The sequence below is a fragment of the Thermobia domestica genome, chromosome 7 (assembly GCF_964235325.1).
Source record: "Thermobia domestica chromosome 7, izTheDome1.hap1.1, whole genome shotgun sequence".
In the NCBI taxonomy this organism is placed as follows: domain Eukaryota; kingdom Metazoa; phylum Arthropoda; class Insecta; order Zygentoma; family Lepismatidae; genus Thermobia; species Thermobia domestica.
This window is the reverse complement of record NC_137460.1, coordinates 73,936,391-73,958,277: the sequence shown is the minus strand read 5'-3', so window position 1 is coordinate 73,958,277 and position 21,887 is coordinate 73,936,391.

Below are 21,887 nucleotides of genomic sequence, written 5' to 3'. Positions count from 1 at the left end.
AAGGACAAGTAGATGTCATATATACTGATTTTTCTAAAGCATTTGACGTCATTGACCATGACATTCTGTTAAACAAACTGGCATCCTTTAACTTCTCGAAATCAACTCTGCAATATTTTGCTTCCTACCTTCAAAATCGTAAACAAACTGTATTGTATCGTAATCATAAATCTCAAATCTTCCATGCAACATCTGGAGTCCCTCAAGGCTCGAATCTGGGACCTCTACTTTTCATTTTGGCGGTAAATGATCTTCCTGAGTGCTTTCAGTTTTCTAAAAATCTACTCTTTGCTGATGACCTTAAAATATTCAACAGAATTGAAACAATTCAGGACTGTTTAGAACTTCAGAGTGACTTACAAAATCTTGAAATTTGGTGTAAAAACAATAAATTTAAGTTAAATGTTCGTAAATGCAGTTATTTAACATTCACTAGAAAAGAAAAATATATTCAATATAATTATTCAATATTAGGGGAAAAACTGAAAAAGCTTGATTTTATAAGGGATTTGGGAGTTATTTTTGACTCAAAATTAACCTTTATTCAACACATTGAAACTATTTGCAAAGAAGCCTACAAAAATCTTGGATATATTTATCGAGTCAGTAAAGATTTTCAAAATGATCAAACTTTAATTGTACTGTATTATGCATACGTCAGGTCAAAATTAGAATATTGTAGTAATATATGGAACCCTAATATACAGAAATACTCATTCTTGATTGAGCGTACTCAAAATAAGTTTCTAAGGCTTCTTACCCTTAAGAAAACAAAATTCTATCCAAAATTTGAAAGCTACATTAACCTTGTTGAAAATTTTAATTTTGAAACATTAGAACTCAGGAGAAGAAATATTGATTTATTGTTTCTACACAAACTCTTTCATGGCAAAATAGACTGTCCTGATCTTAACGAAAAAATATGTATCCAAGTACCATCTATTAAATTGCGCACTGCTTCGAAAAATACATTTTTTTGTATGACAGCGAAAACAAACGTTTTAAGCAGATCTCCTATATGGAGAGTTAGTGCAACCTACAACACGTTAGTTAAAGAAAATTTCAACCTGGATGTACTGGCAATGGATGTAAGTAGTTTTAAGAAGTCTATTAATTTTGTAAGACAAATGTAATTATGACCAATAGCTTTATTAACCTATATAATCTGTATAGCGATATACTATGTAACACTGTAATTAGGCCTGTGCCTGTTGTGTTATATGTCAATAAATCAAATCAAATCAAAACCTGTTGCTATCGTTACAATTATAAGTATCAATATCCAAAAGTGCCTGAAATTCTCTTTTCACTTAGATATACCAGGTACTCATGCAAACAGAAATGAAAAAGGAAGAAAGATGGAGTCTTTGGCAGTAAAACTTAGACAAATTCACCAGTATTCAGAAGATTCTGACTACAATGTACTGAGCAGAGTGTTTCGGTGAGTCAGAGTGGTTTTACGGTTGATGATGGGTCGCAGTGGGTCATGTCCTGTTGATCCACGACACTACCCCACTCACAAATCTTGACCCACGACTCACTGACATACTCCATCTCTGCAAAGTAGTTTCTGTTTCTGTCTTTAGCTCTCCCTATTGAAACCAAAAGTAGTAGAAAGAAAATATTCCACTTCCGGTTTCGATTTGTATCGTCATAGAACAAAAATAGTTAGAGAAATAGTTTCTTGCATCGATTCAGAGTTGTAAGAATAAAATCAAAGTTCATCTCTATCATTCTATTGAAACCAAAAGGGATAAATCAGTCTCTTTCGATATTTAATTCTCATTAACTAAGAAGTCTTATATAGTAGTTTCACAATGCATCACTTCTTTATTCGAATAACTATATTTACATTTACAAGTAGTATGTGCATAAAGGGGTATTTGTGTTGCCTTTAGGGGAACTCAAACAATAAAAAATACAATCCCACAATTAACACTGTATTTCGCTACATATATATATATATTCAGTACTTAAATTAATAATTTCCTCCAGCGGAGAGTTCACTGTGACTCAGTGGAGCCCTCCCTGCTGATCTAGTGGCACGCACGTGCACTTTTGATGTAAGAAGTCCCAGGTTCGATTCCCAGGGAGAGCCTTTGGAATTTTAACTGTCCTCGATGTTTCTGTGATCATGTCCCTGTCGAGTCTAGCAGTCTTGAACAAATGGTTGAAAAAGAAAATTAAGTCAGCAAGTTAAAGAAAAAGTGGTCGAGCTCTTACTTCTGGTGCGTGGGATCTCTGGTTCGATCCCCCGGCCAATTAAGTTTGTGGTGGGCAACATCTTGGCCATGGGTTTTCTCGGATTACTCCTGTTCCTCGCACATTTTCATTTTACCAATTTTTCCATCATCATTCACTTGCTTTATCCTCGTCCCACTTAGTCTAAAAGAGCATAAACGTGATACGTTAAACTGAAATATTTTATTTTATTATTCATTTTTGACATTAACAACAAAAGAACCTTATCTGATTTAAGGAGATCTACTGATCACTTTAAAAGCCATAGAACGACGAGAGGTTCGTTCCTGATATATCAAGTTGATGAGAAGCCGGAACGATCGGTTTGTCTCGCAAAATCATATAAAATATTAATTAAAAATCGAAAATTTTGAGATATGCCTTTTTGGTTATTCTAACGACGATAACTCTTATTTTTTGGACATTTTAGTTAAACAGAGATTAAACTTAAGAGTTGATGATAATTTCAAAATACCTATATCTTATTAAACATTTATCCTTATCTTGCTAGAATCATAATAAGAAACTTGCTAAGGATGTGTTTCATTATCAATTTTACTTCAATAAAGTAACATAATTCTCGTATAGAGATAGCCAAAATTTTCCGGAATCCGGATTCCGAAAATTTTGTTGTCTGGAATCCGAAATTTCACTTAAGTAAATAAAAATTACGGTGTCGGAAAATTTTCCGAATTTAGAAAATTACGGAATTCTGAAAAATCCGGATTTTTTTCACAAATCGGAATTTTTCCGAAATCCGGATTTTTTAGAATTCCGGAAATTTCCCGAAATCAATTTTTTTCGAATTCCGGAATTTTTCCGATTTTACTTTTGGGATTCCGGAAAGTAAAAATTTCAAAATTGGCCACCCCTACTCTCGCATAGTGTTGTAAAATTTCCAGAAATTTTGAACCTACTGGTAAAAAAATCTTTTTTTTCCGGTTTCTTTCCGGAAAGATTGGGTAAACAACAAAAATCTTTGTATTAGCTTAGTATATTAGTAATAGAACCTTTTCTTTTTTTTTTCGAACGCGTGAAAAGTGTAAGTTGAGAAATTTGAATATTGTGAATATTTAAAAAAAGAAGCATTCGAAAATAAAACTGTTTTAATTATTCTTGAAAATTAATAGTCTGCACTCATTTCCTTTGTGTGCCTTTTAGTCGTTTACTCCTGGTTGCGCATAACTTACAGAACCTTTACAATTGCTACCATCATGAATCGTTTCTGTTGCAACCAGTCGTTCTTTCAGATAAAATGTTCCGGGGGGCACACTTAGTATTTTTGGGGGCACTGCTGGTACTATTTTATATACTATTATATTATAGACGTATTATTTTGGTTTCCTCCGGGGGGCAGTGCTCCCCAAGCACTAAGTCATATAATTACTATTATTTAATATTCAAATACAGACTTTAACATAAAATTTACGTACAAAATTTTGTATGTAAACAAATACCTGTTCTCTAGTGCGACAAATTATCTATTTATATATAAAAATGAAAGTGACTATATTCGCAACTTAACAACTCTAGAACCGCCAGACTGATCTCGATAAAAATTTTCAACATAGATGAAGTTCGGGCCTGGGATGGATTTTACCATTTCACTTGGAAGGTGCAACTTGAAGGAAGGAAGTACGGATATATATTGAAAATTACCGATCAGTGTCGAACCCATACTTTTCGGGGTTGCTGAAATGAAGTGACGCGTTTCCGATAAAGCTTAAATTCAAATAATTCAGCATTGCAACTTAGGGTAGGGAAGGATATATATATATATATATATATATATATATATATATATATATATATATATATATATATATATATATATATATATATATAATGATCAAAAATGACCGATCTTAGTGTCAACTCCATAGTTTTCGGGGCTGCTGAGATACAGTACACTTCCGATGCTGTTTAAATAAGAAGTCAGGCCCGCAACTAAGGGGGGAGGGGATATATATATATATATATATATATATATATATATATATATATATATATAAATGATTGAAAATAGCCGATATCAGTGTCGAATCCATAGTTTTCGGGCTCACCGAGTTGAAAAGTAACACTTTCGATGCCGTTTAAATCCAAATTTATCCTCTCAAATTGGGGAAGGGGGAGATATATAAAAATAATGTAAAATGATCTACATTAGTGTCACATCCATAGTTTTCGGGGTCGCTGAGATGAACAGTGACATTTCTAATGCCATTTAAATAAAAATTTAGCGCCGTGACCTGGAGGAAGAGAGGGGATATATATATACAAATGATCGAAAATGACCAATATTAGTGTCGAATCCATAGTTTTGGGGTTGCTGTGATGAACAGTAACGCTTTCGATGCCGTTTAAATCCAAATTCAGCGCCGCAACTTGGGGGAGGGAAAAGAGTGGATATATAAAAATGATCGAAATTGGCCGATATCAGTGTCGAATTCATAGCTTTCGGGGTAACTGAGATGAAAAGTGACACTTCCGAAAACGTTTAAATCCAAAGTCAGTCCCCATTAGTACTTCTAAGGTGGAAGGGTGACATGTAAAAGTAATTAAAAATGACTGATACTGGTGTCGAATTCATAGTTTTGGGAGTCCATAAGTTCATTGGTGACAGTTTTGGTGCCCTTTATACCCAAAATGAAACGTATTCTCCAAGCGCGAAGAACGGGTATTCTGCTGGTCTTTAATAATAACAAACGGAAGTTTCACATGTTAAATTCTTTAATATATTTGTCGCTGTTCAAATTTACGCACTTGTGCGGTGTATGTGTGTATACGTAAATAAGATCATCTCTCTTTTTAAGTTGTTCGAAAAATATACAAATAATAAAAAGGGATTTTTATCAGAAATCAGAAAATTAAAAAGTAAAATTAAAATATGCTGCTTTAAGTATTTTTACTGCTGGCGAAATACGTTGTATATACGCTGCGGACACGTTATAGCAAATAAGATTAGGATCAAGCAAAAAAATAGTTTTAAATTAGGATCAAGCAAAAAAATAGTTTTAATAGTTTTCCGTTTTTTGCCAATTTTTCTGAACAAAAGATTTTTCTAATGGGCTCAAAATTTCCGGAAATTTTACACAGCACAAAAAAGATACATATCTCCATAAAATATATATTTGATATTAACATACTGGTAATAACTAAAATGATTCTGGCCCTGTTATTTTTACACTTCCCTGACATAAAACGGTAACTTAAGAAGATTACTTAAGATAATTTAAATGCGTCTATATTAATAAATCTAACTAGGATTATATTTTAGTATCTTTTGTAGCCATAACTCCATTCTATCACGATGCTAACTTTAAAGGAGTGGTGCAAATATATTTGGTGCCACAAAATTTCCCTGTTCTAATACAGGAAACATAACTACTTAATAATCTTAACTGTAAACTAGTAAATATAAAATAGTTTTCATTTTAAAAGCATAATGTAGTAAAATACTCGAAAATGTCAATTTTTCCCAATTTTTTCGTTTTCTCCAAGCTCGGGAGAAAACGGTAAAAAAAAACTGTTTTTTTTTTTAACCCAAAATTTCCGGTTTTTTCGCTGGCTTTTACAACACTACTCTCGTACAGCACTAATTTTTAGATTTACAAGAAAAATTATTTTTATCGATTTTCTCAAGAACTATACAGAGGTTTTACACTTACACGCACCATTTTGTTCACCTCAACAAGATCTATTGATTTGTATAGTATCATCCTTGAACATTTTCCCCCGATAAACGTTAATACCATTGTAGAATTATTCGTTATTCGCATAAGCTGTTTGACCAATTACATGATTTGAATACTGATTTCGTTTCAATATTTGAAATGAAATCTTTCGGTTTTACGTCCCACGATTATACTCTTTAGGCTAAAAGAAGAAACGGATGATTAAGTGAAGTGAATGATGATGGAAGAATTGGTGGAATGAGAAAGTCGGAGGAAACCGGAGAACTCCGAGAAATCTCACGGACCCAAAACTTATGTTGTTCACCATAAATGTACTTGACCGAGGATTGAACCAGGAACTGCAAGCACCATAGGTAAATGATCTATCACCGGACCACCATGCCTTCCGTTTCAATATTTGAACCACAATATTAGAAGTATATTTTGTTCAAATATTTGAATTTGGGAGTATTCGAATTTTAACAACAGTATACAGCGTACTATATTCAGGATGAATATAAAGTTCAAGGTTGGCAATCCCGTTGAAAAAATCCGAAACTAACTACTGGTCCACTGGGAATCAAAATGAGCAGGTGTGTGTTTATATCTGCACATTCTGGTGATACTTCAACCCTTGCCGTCCAACAACAACAAAAAAAAAAAAAAAAAAAAAAAAAAAAGAGAGAGAGAACATAAGACTAGCTTCTCTTGTTATAAAAAGCATATTGTATTTCCAATCTGTAGTCGCAGCGTTCTCCATATGATAACTAAATGTTATCAATTGTTCTGGGAAGGGCAGAACACAAGATTGAATGGTTGACTTACTGTCTCTAGGGAACATCTAAATCCTGACTCACGTAGTGATTATCCGGAAGCAATTGATCTCGCATCACGGGTTCTGTGGTCCTTCTTTTTTTATATATATTATTCTCGAATGTAACAACCCTACAAAATAACCTACCAACGCCATTGGAGGTTACATAGTAGGGGGCGTTAAATATCCTCTTATGCTTCTTCCTGAACCGTAAAGAATCACCCTCTGTTGCCATCTGCAACAATAAAGCAGAAAGTGATTTATATACACGGACAAATTCCTGATACACAACACACAAAAACCACATGATGAAGATATATTGTTGCTTTCCACCGATCAATGCGTGATCTCTTCATTTAAAGCCAGTGTTCTTCAAATGTGAACACGTGTCAAAGTAATGTCCAATAACAGCTTCGAGGAGACGCCAATAACAGTGGCATATAATGTCGCCCACGGGGCGAGAAGTAAGTTTTTTTTTTTTAATTCGAGACGAGACGAGTAACCCAACAGTTCTCGTCTCATTTTCATAGACTATAACTGAATACTTTTGTTATATTTGTTTTTATAATCCTGATTCTAACATTATATTATCTTATTGAGCCACAATGAGTAAACTAAACTGACATAATGCAAAATGTCGTTTATTGTATACCTTCTTTTTATATAAACTATATAATCCTTAAAAGGTAGTTGACATTATGTCTAACCTTGCTTTTTGTTTCCATAGTAATATATAAATATGTCGTCTTGATGATAACAACAAAACATTCATTGATTTAATACCAAGGATCTTATAAAATAGAGGATCTGCCCTTACAACAAACTCTTGAAGCCATACGTCACAGTTTCACCACCCCTACTCTGCCCACTCCGCCCAATAGGATCGCAATGTTTTGAGCCAACAATCATGGCGGAAACGAAAGTAGCCAATTAGACGATGGCAGAAACGAGAGTAGCCAATCAGACGTGCCGATGTTCGGTTGCTTTTTGGCTTCACCGATTTAATAGGATGAAGATACATATGGTCAGATCCTCTATTTATAACATCCTTGGATTTAATACATTGATTTATAATATATATATATATATATATATATATATATATATATATATATATATATATATTCTTTTCTTCAGCTTTTTAACCTAGCTGGCTAGTGCATATTTTATAGACAAGATCACACATTTTGCCCAAAGAATACAATTAAAAATACAACATATCGTTGTAAGACGAGGTGAGAAATGCTTGTAAGCAGCCAAACTATAGCTCTTAAACACTGTTCTATATCACATAATGCATAGTAGAAAAACTATATATTGATAAAGTGATATACGAACAAAATGAAGACCATTTAAAGATATGCAAATCATTACACAATATTCTCCAGTAATAAAGATGGTTTAAATGTTGTTATACCAAACATTTCGTGGATCTCTCGCGACGCAGTAGGATTATGATAACTTCTATGTAAAATTAAGAAAAACTGCTTAAATGTTGTACATAAATTTACAAAACGAAGTTAGGAAACAGCTTTTCGAGATTCGAGACGAGACATGTATAAAATTTAGGAGACGAAAAGACAACACCTTATTTCTTGTTTCGTCTTGTCTCATGGGAAATGCTAGTGAATAGACGGTTGGGGCATCACATTTTCTGTACTACTGTTTGGAAATAAGTGAAAGATTAAATAATCATTTATTATAATCAGAAAAAAATATCTTGCAAACGTTTTATTTCATTCTTGTGTATTTTAGTTACTTGTAGAAGCCATTATTTTTTTTTTTTTTTTAAAAAAAAAGTATCAATATATGGCATTTTATTGTAAAACGTATTAGATGCATAGAGAAGAGAATGTATGTGGTGTACGGAAAAACGTAGGTTACAAGCTTAAATCTAATGGTTTTTGGACTTAACGTGCGACTCTAAATAACACCCTGCAACAAACGCATAACTGAAAACGAATGTTTTATTGAATATATAATAATAATAATAATAATAATAATAATAATAATAATAATAATAATAATAATAATAATAATAATAATAATAATAATATCTATTTGCGAGTCAGTGGATTTCATCATCCCAAATATCTTTCGCACTTTTTACTGCCTCTTCTCCGAAATCATCAATGATAACTGATGATTTAGGATTACTTTGCTTTTACTAGTAAAATCTGGGAGCAAGTTCTATTCAATGTTTACTCGTAAAACTTTACTAGATTATTTATCATTATAGATTCTACGGGTTACTTTCATCAAGTTCAACAGCTTCATTTGGCGACCGAATGATTGAACTTGCTACATTGTCAACGATTCACCCTAATCTTAGTTTAGCTCTCCCACTTAGGAGTTAGGAAGTATCTAATGGGGCATTTCTCCGCCCTTACATCCTGCAGTCTCTCCTTCTACTATACCAAACTCTCTCAACAGATTCGGTGCTAACGAACTATGGAAGATGATGCACGTGTGAGTCGTGTACTATTATTATTATTCCGCCCCCTCTTTCTCTTTTATTTCTTTTTTGGACGCGGTTTATATACTACTACTACCCCCTCTGGTGTTGGCGATGACGACAGGGTGCATTTGACACTTCGATTCTTGCAGTTACCATCTTTTGGTTATGTCACGCCTCATCAGGTGGTGAGGTTGCCGTCGTAATTGGCGCTGCGTGCTTTTTTTCCCCTCACTTCGTTTGACGCTTCATCTTCTTTGGCAGGTTTCTAGTCGTTAATGTTGCCGTGTAAGCCTGATGTGTTTTGCTTATGTATGTTGGTGCATATGTGTGAGAAACTATTCGTGTGTGGTAGGTACAAAGGCAGGCGCACACCTGCTTTTGAAATTCTTCCTGCTCAAAAAATGGAGTTAAACTTTACCTTAGTATACGTAAAGTGAGCAATTTTCATATTACAATTTACTGTTCTTGTGACATGATACTGTATGTACGAGCAAGTGTTACATTTGTTTAGTTGTTTGTTTATTGAGGTTTATCTCCTCCCCTTTCAGCACCGAAGCTATATGGACGGAAAACACCGTTATGCATTCAAGTTTTTGAAATCTCTTACACCGGGAATCGAACCTGGGACCACTACACCCATTGTTCATAAGTTTGAACGAAATTTCCCTATTCTAGGGAAATTTCGTAGGTAAATTTAGCAAAAAGGGTAAAAGCGATTTTCTTCGTTAAAACGTGAAAATTCAGGGAAATTCTCACGCTGACTGATTGACCCAATATAAATGCTTACGTTTTTCTTTGTTCTTCAGAAATAATGTAATACAATATCAATAGTGTGTGTTCAAAGTAGCATAATTTACACAAATTGTGGGCTGGGTTGGGTATATTTGTGTATAATTTCTTTCTTTTTTTAAAAAAAGTGGAGGAAACGTAAAAAAATAGAAGCGAAAAATCAATGTGGTTGACACTTCCTTTAATATAGCTAAATTAATCTTATAACATTATTTCTGTCATAGGAATTGGACACGCAACAAACTAGGGAAATGTTGATAAGAAAGGGAAAATTTTGTGTTACTGACTACACCACTAGGAGGGCTAAACATTACATTCACTTTGTACTAAAAGATTTAACACATAATGAATAACAATTTTTTGTGTAATAACTCTATGAAAAATGTATATAAAACACAATAATTATTAAGGTTAAGATTTGTAAGTGCGCACTTATTTTTTTTTCTTTTCTTTAGCAGGAAAAAATGGCCTCTCCAAAATTACCACATGTGACAAATGATGCTTCCAGTAGGATATAGAGATAATTTTCCAATACCTTTTAATTTCCTTTTTAGATTCTTTGTCCCTTTGTTTCGTTAATCTGCCTCAAAGCACCTTTTCTTACTTTTTTCACTGATATTTTTTCAAAATTTTATTCCAAATTTCCCAGTTATCGTGGATTAAGTGTACTGTTTCTTTGTGAGGTTTCTCACAAGATCAAGCAGTTAGTTCTCTTGATTCAAACGACACGGATGCAACTTCCAAGATGCACCAAACTTTTTCAGTCTGAGATGAACATGATTTACAGAGAGAACCACGGTTCTTTCATGATTTACAGAGAGAACCACGGTTTAAAAGCAGTGATGATTTCACAGGTTTGCCTCTCTGCAGTGGGGGAGAGATCTCTCAGCAACTTTGAAATTATCCCCGTGGCTTTTCTGCGTTCGGACTCAAATAGGCCTATCCAAATCTTTTGAAATCATCACTAGTTAGTCTACAAATACGTGACGACTGCCATTAAAAACTCGAAGCGACGATGCTTCGAAAAAGGATAGTGAGTTACCGTGTCCGTGACGTAATAGTTGAATTGTTTTGCCAAAGAAAATCTTCAAGTTAGTCTTTAGAAGAATATGAATATTGTCAAATTCGGAACATCTACAAAATTGCCATTCTGAATGAATACAAAGTTTGCCCCATTGATTGAGAATGTGGAAATAAGCTTTAGCACCTAAAATATTTTATCTTCGAATAAATAAATATATAAATAAATAAATAAAAAGACTTATATTTTAACAATTTACAGATGTTTAAGGTTGTCTGTAGCTTTTACACATGGAAAGCAGTGGTGAAGCGTAATCCCACAAGTAGGGTAGGTCCGATAAACTAATAACACAAATAACATTTAATGTATCATTAAATGTTTAAAATTATGGTTATAATTCTATTTCCTTACTGAGTTACAGAAATGAAACTACCAAATCTATTTATTTTAAAGAATTTTGTTAGCTATGTTTCTAACACTGTAGAGTTAAATTGACGTGCATGTTTACATAATGTTATTATTATTATTATTATTATTATTATTATTATTATTATTATTATTATTATTATTATTATTATTATTATTATTATTATTATTATTATTATTATTATTCAAGAAATATTTACATAGAGGAAAACACGCAATGTGTATTAATGGAATTAATATTCCCATTTACCTCCACTACAAATATTTTGAAGTGTAGTTCATATTTTCTTCTGTCTGGGATTTGCAGGGGAGAAGAGGGGAATTTCCTCCTCGTTTGCTGTTTTCATTTCCTGCATATTTGAAAATGGAGGGGGAGCAAAAAGTAAGTACATTCTTCCAGTTAACTGTCAAATTTCTTGGATAAGCGTTTGTTACTCGCATCATGTGATAATGACTTAATTATAAATGTTAATGCTCAGAAGGAACTTCATTTTCATTAACGCAAGATATTTAATATTGTATTCTATGCAGTTACATATTTAAGGGGATGGGTTCCGGACTTAAGCACTCAACTGAAATTTTATCGGAACTTCTTATTGTTTCATATATATTGCAGAATTTTCACATTTCCAGGAATAAAGTTAGCAAAGCTCCCCGAAACAAAATCGTAAATACTCCACTGATTCTATGTATTGGAAAACTCATCTAAAATTACACAGAAATATTTTGTCCTGTACAGTGGCGTTTGGTAAATTTATATATATGTTTAATGTATCAGACATATTCTACAAGCTATTATGGTGCGGGCCCCGTGTAGTACAAAAAAAAAAAAAAAAAAAGCTACTCTGAATAACTCCTGAGCCCGTGCAGACCTCTCTCTTATACACAACAAAACCTCAAAGTTATAGAAAAATAATAAATGCATGAAAAATCAATTCAAATTTATAGGGATCAATCTATAATTAAACAATGTTTGATGATACAACTTTATCCATAGCAAAGTTTGCAGGTATGTTGCTTATAAAAGAAATAAAAATATTTGCGACGCCAAACTCTACTAAAACAATCCATAATGTTTATATTATCAATTTGTAATTTGTTCGTTGAAGAAGATGAGTAAAAAAAAAAAAAAAAAAAAAAAAAGCTTATGCACACCCTAAATCATATGTACAAGAACAATTACAAAAAATAATCAAGCCTTATTTTTCTTTGAAAAAGAATTACCTACATGTCTTGTACATAAAAAGATGAAAAAAAATAAGAAAAAGGTACTAACAAGAATTATAGGTGATGTCATATGTTATTATTGTTATTATTATTTTATTTCAAAGACATGATAACGAAGAAGATCTCTGGATGTTTCCTTCGTGTGGTGACTGAGCATATTTATCTTTTCATGGTGTGCAGTGCAGAATCTAAATACATATCTTTTGCCTTCCAGCAAACCAGCACCAGAAGAAGAGATATACCCTTCCGACATTGAATTCCACAAAGTTTGCGTTAGTTAGTCGTGCTTTGATTATATGTACCAGCCACACACAATTCCTAGAACTGACTCATTGCAGTTAGAACTTTGACGTTACTCGGAAAATGATTTACACAAACACAGCGACAAGAGAGGAAATTTTCCCAAGCAAGGTGTTGTATTGAAGGCAAGAGAAATGAAAAAAAAAAAAAAAAAAGATTCATCCATAAGTTATATATATTCTTTTTAATTCTTTTGTGTAATTTCCATGTGCTATACATTCAAATCAATAAAAGCAACAACTCATGTTGAGTTTGTTACAATCGATTTTCTTTGTCAATATGGTTGTTTATGCTTCAGTACTCTAATTCTTTTTTTAATCAGAAGATTATTTACTATCATTTCTTTCTTGAATGAGTAGCAATATGTTATGCTTCTTCTACTATCTTTACTTACCGACTGGTATAGTATGTTTATCCAAAAAGAATTTACAACTATATAAAAATAATAAATCACTGATTGAAGTTTCTCAGGGGAAGCTAATGTCTTCACATAGCACAACACGTCCGCAGTCTCCCAGTGGTCCTGTATCTATCCAGAGACATTCAAGCACGGAGTAGAAACTTTAAGGGTACTGGAAATATAACTGGGATTTTCCTTGAGTTTCAATGGGATGTGCTTGTCACGAGAGAACATTTGGATGTCTGAAAGTTGTCTTTGTTATTATTCCGCAAAAAAGCCCAGAAATGCCACTCACTCTCGCAGAAATTGATTCTTAGTGGAAGTTCATGTGGTTTCGATCCTACACTTAGTTATAGGTCCATGATTTACATAGTATCAGTGCTGAAAAGTTTTAACTCAAAATCAATCAACCAAAATCGAAAAATTGAAAGCTGTTTTCAAAAAAAAAATAAATAAATAAATAAAGAACAAAAAATAAAAACTATCTTAAATTGTATAGAGCATGATGAGTCTTAATTCTTTTAAGCATTTCTATAAGTCTATGACTAATAGAAATCTAGTTAGTCATATAGAAATCTAGTTAGTCATAATAACTAACTCTATGACCTATGGAACCTCGAGATTCAATGCTGTGCTCTACTAACTTTTGTCCTTAGCCAGCTGGATCCAGTTTTTACTTTCTTTTCCTACTTCTGCAAGATCCATTTTAATATTGTCCTCCCATCTGAGCATCAGATCTTCATAATGATCGGTTTTCCGATTGAAATTCCAGTTAAGACTTTGAAAGCGTTCCTACTTTCTTCCATTCTGGCTACATGGCCTGCCCACCTGAGCCTCCTAAATTTGATGACCTTAACAATTTTTGGTTAAATCATGTAGTTCTATAAGTCAATATCAAAAATATATAAACCTTAAATTTCTCAACATTTATTGGCTCAAAAAAGAAGAGTATGTCATTTGTAAACTCTGATGCTTACAAATTAGCGTTTTGTTGTAGCCTCTTCTTAACTAGAATTGTAAGTAATGCATTCCGTAAACTTTTAGTAACTTCAGTTTTTAAGTTTTTGTAAAAAAAAAAAAAAAAAAAAAAAAAAAAAAAAAAAAAAGCAATATTTAGATATCATTTACACATATATTATTTTATAATTTTATAGATAAAACATCGTTTATATAGTTTATATATATTTAATTTACTCGGATATAAGCTATAAAAGTATTGAAACAAGAATTTTAGGAATGGTCCAAAAAATTAGATCCAAAGATTGTTATCTTGGCCAAGAATTTTAGGAATGATCGAAAAATGCATCAAAAGATTACGATCTTTGTCAATAATTAGTTTTTGGATCAGGGGCCACAAAATTTTTGAACGGCCCCTAAATCGAGTTTTCGTATTTTCTACGGAATAAGCACATCATACTGAGTTAAGTGATAGTTTGGGTTTTGCTATATACTACATGTAGTTCTCCAGACATAAGACGTACAAGGAAATTTTTGATCGAATTAGATTGGATCTTTTGATCAAAAAATATAGAGTTATATTAACATATTTGACATATACGGTAGACATATTGTAAAGCTGGAGGTTAACTACGTAAGTCACTATTACGTAAGTCTAGGGTTTACGGTATTTAATTATTACGCATCCTTTGGAATAACATTCCAATTTACTATGAATTTAATCTATATCTTCTTAAGATTCAATGTCAGGAAATTTACTAATGAGTACAATAAATACTAGTACATGGAAAAAGGAAAATATAATAAAGCTTTTTTTTTAAAAAAAAAAAAAAAAAGAAAGATTTTCTTCCAAGAAATTACAAATCATTTTCAAACTTTTTTTTTTTTTTCGAAAAACAAAATATCCCCTGTGTAATAATGAAATAAGACAAAATTGATATGAACACATTCAATGTGCACTGGAAAACTGATTCTCGAGAGCAACAACATTTATTATTACATCATTACTAGAACACTTTCAAATCAAGTTTCGACATGTTGTTATTTCATATCTTGTGTCATTTTCTTGTCTCTAGAAGCCCATATTAAAGAATTCATTTATTTTTCTTTTCTTTAGAGAAAAAGAAAACTTTCACACAAAAGAAACAAAGTCTAGAGAAAAATAATAAAAATATAACAACAACCAAAGAACCTAAAAAAAAAAAGGCTTATTCAGAAGTACTAAAGTTAACCGAGATCAAACTAATTGTAAAGTGGCTACTTCGTGCAGCGTTGCTAAATGTTGGTCGAGTCATTTTGAAACAACAAGAAAGTCACAGAAAGAGGGACAAACGGAAAGAAAAGAAAAGGAAGGGAGAAATGATAATAATAATAATGATGATGATTATGATGATAGTAAGAAAATAATTGAAAGTGGACTGGTCTGTCATTTTGAACAATGACGGCAGATAATAGAAGGTACGCTCAAAGCACCGTATTTTACCAACTGTGGTGATTAAGGATGACTGTGACGTTTGTGTGTACTGCTATACGTAGAGAGATTACCCGCCATCTTTTCTTGGTCATGTCCCTTAAAAGAAAAAAAAAAGAACATGGGAAGTTTTCTTTCAAAAAATACTGTGTAGGTATAGGTAGGTGTATCTGTGAGGATTGGTAATAGAGGATTTTAAAAATAGTAATTACGAGTTTTCGAAGAAGCGTGACACAAGAAGCCACGTCTGAAATATAATCGGGCAAAAACTCTTTTTTTTTTTTTTCAGCTGTTGGCGGCAGCGTGAGCTGAGACGATGACTATAATATTGTCGGTACTACCAATTACGTTATATGAACTTATCCATAAACAGTGTGGTTAGGAAATATGGTATATAGAGGGAACTTTAGTTCACACACATACACACACATAAAATTATTCGAGACCTACATAGGTTGGTTTCGAAATTGCACTATAAAAATGTAACACACGATAATTCGAATGACCTTTTAAATTTCGAGTCTTTTTTTTTCGCGGTTAAATCGCAGTAGGAACGTTTCTGGTCATATGCTACAGTAAGTTATAGGTCCAGAACAAGCTTGCATTGTTTAGCCTAATCCTTTTCGTTATGGGCTCTAATCGTTTCGCCTAATCAATTATCTCATACCTTTTACAGATAAATGATAATATTTGTGCCTGTCATTTTAGGCGAAATAGGGATCCTTGTTTTCTTTTCCCCTAATCCTTGTTTTTGGCTTCAAATGGCGGACAAGAAAATCTCGTGAAAAGTCAAGGAAAATTGCAATCTTGATTTTCTCGAAACCTAAACTTTTAATTAGCGTTTTAGTCATCCAGAATGTGAAAATACTGGGACGGGATACGAATAAACTAAAGAAATTTTCTATAGAATAGACTAGGGTTCCTACTGTCCCAGTGTGGGCGAAAATAACCAGGAACTTCATGTCTTGTCCCGGAGTTTTTTTTTTTTTTTTTTTTCACCGGTACGGCGAAAATCTCAGAATTCAATCTTCGTTGATTGAACAATGAATTCTGTTAGTTGGTTACAAAAATAAATAAATAAAACTAACTGAACCTGCGGTCTCTACACAGCGCATCATTCATATATAAGCATGAATCTCCTTGTCATTTCTCACAATATCTGTACAGGTTCGTTTACAGACACCAGTGAAAGACGTCTTGATTATAATGTCAGTGATATAGGTGTTCATTTTTCAAAAGACTTCAAACAGTAAAGATTCATCTTAGACTAGAGAAATGGTTATCCTTCGTTTTTCATTATCATTTGCCCATGGAACAAACGCCTGTATACAATTCCTGCTCATAACTATGTGGTGTTGTAATGTATAACTCATAGGATATGATGCATTTTTAAAATTTCAACACCTTCAGTGTAACCCTAAAAAATGTAATAAAGAAATAACGGCCATGTTTTTTTTCTTTTTTTAAATATTCAATCAGAACTGGACAATCTACACAAAATTTGAAATCGACCAGTAAAAACGGCACATTTCTAGCCACTTGCGGTTTTCAAGATCTCATTGTCGAAAGGATTGGAGACAAACATTGGGTTGGAGAAAAACAAAGTTAGCAAGTATCGCAGTCATAGTGTTTATTGCAAGTCTCAGGAAAAATACCGCTTTAAAAATTCAGCTGAAGTGACGATGCCTGATCTTTCAGCAACGGTGGTTGTACGTAAGAAGAACTATCGATGTTCCTGGTGTTTCCATGTATGTTCATGGAGTTTGTTTTCTCATTTGCACTGAAAATCTTTTGAAATCAAGACAGCAAAAATATTTACTTGATTTGATATATATATATATATATATATATATATATATATATATATATATATATATATATATATATATATATATATATATATATATATATATATCAGGGCCAAAATTTTCTTAATTTGTTCTATCCCAGTAAGTACAACACTGAACATATATATATATATTAAAGTGGAATATATCATAACTGAAATATTTTTTGTTTGTTTTTCATGATAACAATGATACTTCTGAGAAATTTAATTTTTCATAAAGTATGTGTTTCATGTGGTTATGCTTTAAAAAAATGGAAATCCCAGACTTGGGAGTTACAAAAATATTGTAACATCGCTGTCATATGCTAGTCATCAACAACAGACAAGCAACAAACAACACTTCTAGTGTGTCAACACACTATCACGTAGACCGAAGAAGACGACACTAGCGCCAACCACGAAAAAGGTCAAAACATATTCAATAATAGTTGCCATATCATATGAAAAATATCATATGAATTTATAACAGATTTAAGTTTAAAATATCATATGAATTTTTCACTGAATTTAAAAAAGGTGAAGCAATTCTCAATTTGACCCGTGTACTTAATTTTTCACTTTTATTTTTGGGGCCGCGTTGGTTCAGTGGTAGAGAGTTCACCATTGATGTATGGGATCCCAGCAAACACCAAACGGACTTTGTGGTGGACATACATCATGTGCGTGTGTTTGCTCGCGGTTCTCCTGTTTCCTTCCACTTTTTCATTCCACCATTGCACTCATTTCTTATCATCACTCGTCTTCTTTAGCCTATCCGGCTTAATTGTGGGACGTAAAACTCAAAGAATTCATTTCATTTTATTTTTTCATGTTTATTTTTATTTTGTGGATATGTTTATGGTGCTTTTCATACACGTGTACATACACTATGTGATCAAAAGTATCCGGACACCCCAAAAACATACGTTTTTCATATTAAGTGCATTGTGCTGCCACCTACTGCCAGCTACTCATTATCAGCGACCTCAGTAGACATTAGATATAGTGAGAAAGCAGAATGGGGCGCTCCGCGGAACTCATGGACTTCGAACGTGGTCAGGTGATTAAGTGTCACTTGTGTCAGAAGTCTGTACGCGAGATTTCCACATTCCTAAGCATCCCTAGGTCCACTGTGTCTGATGTGATAGTGAAGTGGAAAGTGTAGGGACACGTACAGCACGAAAGCGTACAGGCCGACCTCGTCTATTGACTGACAGAGACCGTCGACAGTTGAAGAGGGTCGTAAAGTGTAATAGGTAGACATTTATCCAGACCATCACACAGGAATTCCAAATTGCATCAGGATTCATTCCAAGTACTATGACAGTTAGGCGTAAGGTGAGAAAACTTGGATTTCATGATCAAGCGGCTGCTCATAAGCCACACATCACGCAGGTAAATGCCAAACGACGCCTCGCTTGGTGTAAGGAGCGTAAACATTGGACGATTGAACAGTGGAAAAACGTTGTGTGGAGTGACGAATCACGGTACACAATGTGGCGATCCGATGGCAGGGTGTGGGTATGGCTAATGCCCGGTGAACATCATCTGTCAGCGTGTGTAGTGCCAACAGTAAAATTCGGAGGTGGTGGTGTTATGGTGTGGTCGTGTTTTTCTTGGAGGGGGGCTTGCACCCCTTGTTGTTTTGCATGGCATTCTCACAGCGCAGGCCTACATTGATGTTTTAAGCACCTTCTTGCTTCCCACTGTTGAAGAGCAATTCGGGGATGGCGATTGCATCTTTCAACACGATCGAGCACCTGTTCATACTGCACGGCCTGTAGCGGAGTGGTTACACGACCATAACATCCCTGTAATGGACTGGCCTGCACAGAGTCCTGACTTGAATCTCATAGAACACCTTTGGGATGTTTTGGAACGCCGACTTCGTGCCAGGCCTCACCAACCTATACCGATACCTCTCCTCAGTACAGCACTCCGTGAAGAATGGGCTGCTATTCTCCAAGAAACCTTTCAGCACCTGATTGAAAGCATGCCTGCGAGAGTGGAAGCTGTCATCAAGGCTAAGGGTGGACCATCACCACATTGAATTCCAGCAGTATCGATGAAGGGCACTAAGAACTTGTAAGTCATTTTCAGCCAGGTGTCCAGATACTTTTGATCACATAGTGTATAAGGAACTCATCTCATGTAAACTTTATAAGGTTCTTCGGAGCTAAACCATAAATCTCTTCAAATGATTGCCGATGTTAATACCATAATTGTGTGAATGTTCACCTGTAATTCCATAGCGCGTAGACCGATTTGAAAATAAAACAAAAAATGCTTATGCATGTTTCATAGGCTGACACATTAAAAATGACGTTAGTTTAGCTACGTACCAAAAATATTGGGATAACGAAGAAATGCAAACATGAAAAAAAGCTTTAAAAAAAAAACATATTAACCGACTTTTAAGAAGCTCTTTTGAAAGATCAGAAAATAAAAATGCTTTTCTTTTTCAAGGATTATTAATCGCCTTCAGAAAGAGCAAAAAAGCTGAAAATACATTAAAAAATAACTAGAACTCAGGAAATAATAATAAAAGCGCTAAAGTGTTAGAGCACTTATCAATAAAATATGTTTAAGTTTGTGCCAAGCTAAACAAATTAGTGCTTGATTTAAAAAAAAAAACACAAAAATTATATTTTTATATTGGGTAACTAGCATTTGGCTAGCTGTGAGCTCCGCTAAAGACCCCCGCGTTTGTTCGGCCTACGGTCTCGCAATTCTTAAACCCACAATTCTATCGAATTTCAAGTATCTTTTCGTATTTCAACTATCTAAAAGATAAGAGTTTTGAATCCCAAAAAAGTACCCATTTAAAGAACATGAAGATTTTTCATTTCCCTTTTAGACCCCCTAAAAATTAGAGGCCAAGGATCGAAATTATAACGATGGGTCGAAACCAATAGTAGTTTTGTAATACATTGTGCCTCATTTGAAAGGAAATAACGAGGAAAAAGTTTTGTGGCGCACAGCTTGGTGGGGGAAAAAATGTTGCGTTTACGCAACGTTGGCTCTTCGTGTTGTCTTTCGTCTGAGCACTACTTCTGTAAGAATGTTCATTATATTTAGAAAGGTGAATCACATTAATATTGTTTCACATATGTTCAAATTCCAAAACATTTATTTCAAGTGTTGCCTACATTTATTTCACAATGATCATGGCTGTTATTATAAATAAATTGATAATAATTCTATAAAACTCTGATAAGAGAAATACATAATTTGTCTTCACTTTACCGTAACACTTTTTTGTCTTCTTCCGAGTTAGTTTCTATAGTAACTCGAGCCCTGTAACGAACCTAAAATGTACAGAATAAACTGATGGAATTACATAAATCGCATATAGTTACTTTTCATGAAATGATATGAACAGATGTTTGAGTGAAGATGAACATTACATTTGCTGCAAAGATAAATTGTCCGAGGGTGACAAGCTCTACACCTTCTTCTTTTCTTCTGTGAGTGAGAAATTGCAACATGACCAATATTGCCGTAGCGTACAGAAGAAGGCAGACTTATTGAAGATGGTCGTCCTAGTTGTACGTGAGTTTCTTCTAATTTCACTTCTTCGGCTGCTCTAGATTGAGACTGTGGTGCTTCAGATTCACGAAACACAAGCGACATAACTACTGCAGACCTAAATTCTAATTGAAACATCTACTTCTCACTTACTAGATTATAAAATTTCCAAGCGTTAACAAGTATACTATCAATAATGTCTTTGAATAAGGGCCACCACAATTTTTTCCCTCTTAGTGCGATTCTGTAGTTTGCAACACCGTTGTCGTCAAGGTCGTTAGTAATCTCAGAAAATGTAATAATGCAATTAGTTAGATCCCCATCAAAAAATAAATTGAAAATTGAAAAGGGGTCCATTTCTCCATACTCTAATTTCAAATCGTTAACTACTTTATCCTCTTTATTCGAACTAGCATGTATGTATGTAGATTTTATCTTCACCCAATGAGGTTCAAGGATTTTCTTTCTCTTCTTTTTATGTGCCATTCTTTCACCAGTTGACGTTTCAGATACATTATCTGTTTCTGTATTATCAGACTTGTCTGTTGAAACGTGAAGTTCGAGTGCACCGACTACATCGTTTGGTAAGTTCACATCATCGTTTATGAGCACCTCATCTTCATCAATTGCTTCCTCATCTGTTAGAGCATCGACATCCGGTGGCACCAGAACAATATTTGCACCTTGCTCTCTAACATCTTCATCGAGGGCCTCGATTATTTCTCCAAGGGATAGAAACTTCTTCACCATGTA